This window comes from Opisthorchis viverrini (genome assembly GCF_000715545.1).
Source record: "Opisthorchis viverrini unplaced genomic scaffold opera_v5_266, whole genome shotgun sequence".
NCBI lineage: Eukaryota > Metazoa > Platyhelminthes > Trematoda > Opisthorchiida > Opisthorchiidae > Opisthorchis > Opisthorchis viverrini.
In genome coordinates, this window is record NW_008751919.1 from 130,319 (window position 1) to 132,872 (window position 2,554).

Sequence of the window (2,554 nt, forward strand, 5' to 3'; positions counted from 1 at the left end):
TAACCGCCACGGTGGAGGAAATAGGGCGGTACAAGCAACCAATCAAACTCGAGAACGGCAGACCACAACGCAATGCGAATCAAGGCCAGAGAGAACAATCTACTAAAATTAGAAGCCGTTGGGGTAACCAAACAACACAAAGGAACACAGACCACAACGCAACAAAGATCACAAACGGACCAATAGATTCACTAAACTCGTTACACTTCAAGTAGCCGATCACCTCAGAAGATAACAGATAGCCTTTGACTGCTATATAGACACACGCAGGTAAGGAAGAAGTACCCACCCAATTGCGCACTGATGATGTCTCCTCATTTCCATCGTTTTCTCACGACGGTTTGTATTCAGGGTGATTTGATCACGCACCTATACCCTTCTTTTCAGAGTACAATAGCGACTTTATAAGATGCCGTTATACTACACGCTAAGTCCCAGGGTTCTATCGATATGCAAGCTTCTGAATGACCTGTGCTGACAGGATCATTGATGATCCGCTATTTCCCGTTTATATGTCTAGTGGCTTTGAATCAGATGAGTTTCCCACATCGTTCACATCACTATGCTACAACATACACGCTCTGCATGTCACACAAGGCCGTTTTATTTTCTAATTTCTCAGTTTACATTCCTCAAGCAATGTTTTTAGGGTCTCACCGGCCATTTTTTCGGACTCACGCCACTGTCTCACGCCATTACTGAGACACGTGCTATATTTCCATGGAATTTTTACTGTGGAAATTCGAAACCTTGTGGACTGTCGTCTACACTTTTTGACCGGAAAGACCAATCAATTTCCTCTTGGATGTTTGCTTAGATGTACAAAACCTAGTAGGCAATATATGCACACATAGAGGAAAATGTCGGTAGCTCAGGTAGCGTAGATGGTGGTCGTTGGCTTGCTCGCTGAGCTGGGCAATTTGATTGCAAACATTTCATCAGCAATCGAGGTCACATCATCAGTGCGTTATTGTGGAGCTTACGAGTGCGTAGTGGTGGAATCGCCCGACCGAACAACTAATCGCGATCAACCATCATCCTCTGCTAGCAGCACGTATATTAACACACGCACAACACTACCCAACGCACAACCACCAACCCACCGCTACGCACCACTACGCTCCACAACAACGCATTGGTGATGTCACCTGGATCGGTGATGAAACGTTTGCAATCAAATTGCCCAGCTCAGCGAACAAGCCAACGACCACCATATGAACACATTAATGAAAAAACCTTACATTTGATAGATAGGTAGTTCCTCATCAAGACAATAACCATCATGCAGTCCTTCAACGAAGATCACAATTCAAACGTGGATGTCAGAATGCTATATCCAACTGCCAATCCGAAATGGAACCGGCAACAATAAGGCATTCAAGTACATGTTATTACGCTTTAAGTGTCACACAAGTTTTGACGGAATTGTGGGCTGCATACAAATTTCGAAATTCTGTCGAAATACGAACCTGTTGATGCACATAGTCGTAACTGACGATGGAACGTACCGCCATGCGCTGATTAGTTGTCATCGTTTTCCTCTGATCAATCAGTGGGATTTCTAAAGTATGAATTGCGTTTTCTTCTTTGAAATCTAACCGAAACCACGCTTAGACCCTCACTGCTTACTCACCAGACGCCTCGGTCATGGTCTCCCACGATTACCTTCCTTTCTATTTGCTGCTAATCACGGATTGCTGATAAACTAATGTGTCACGTTTTCATAAAGCAAACTACTCACAAGGTTGCTGAAAACACTTCGACAGCCCACGACCGGTTTCGCCCTTCCAGTTCGGGCTCATCAGGTAGGCTCAGTCCCCGAGTTTCCATCAATCTTATGTTCTACTTGAATCTAAATTAGACTGTTTGCGAGAAATACACTCATTTGCAGATCGATTTAGTTTTCACGAGAGACTCAACTGAATCTCTCGTTATTTATCCATCAAGCCATATGTCAACAGCAACCTTATTCTCAATTCGTATCGTCATATACATCAAATGGTGCCCTTGTGTAGTGAATGGGTTAAGTAGGCTTCTGTTCGTTGACGCGGGCAAAGTTTTGTCAACTCCGAACTTCACTTCCTTATGTCTAACGGCCAGCTCCCTTTTATGCCAGTTCGACCGTCTCAAACTATCATTCATCTATTCATGTTCTTCTTAGGAGCTTCAAGAATATCTTCGGAAGAAATCTCCGACAAAAGAATCTGATACCGGGGTACGCATTCTTGTTGCATTCATTCCAATCTAAAACTTGCAATAGTACTTTCGTGATGAGCCTACGGAAGTGGAGTGATTTTTATTGATGACAGTTCTTTTGTTCAATTTCCAACAGGGTGAACAAACTGTAGTCAACCCTGCAGGAAATGAGTCTGCCTTCCAAAATACTGATTCATCTAGAGAAAACCACAGCGGTGGTGCCCAGATTCACCAGTTAGGTGTTCTATTCAGGATGGAAAGCATTCCCGGGTGATGGAACTGGGCTGGAGAAGTGGTAGTTCACAATCTGTTACACAAGTTCTGAGAGAATTGAAGCCCAGGCAAAAGTTGAAAAAAA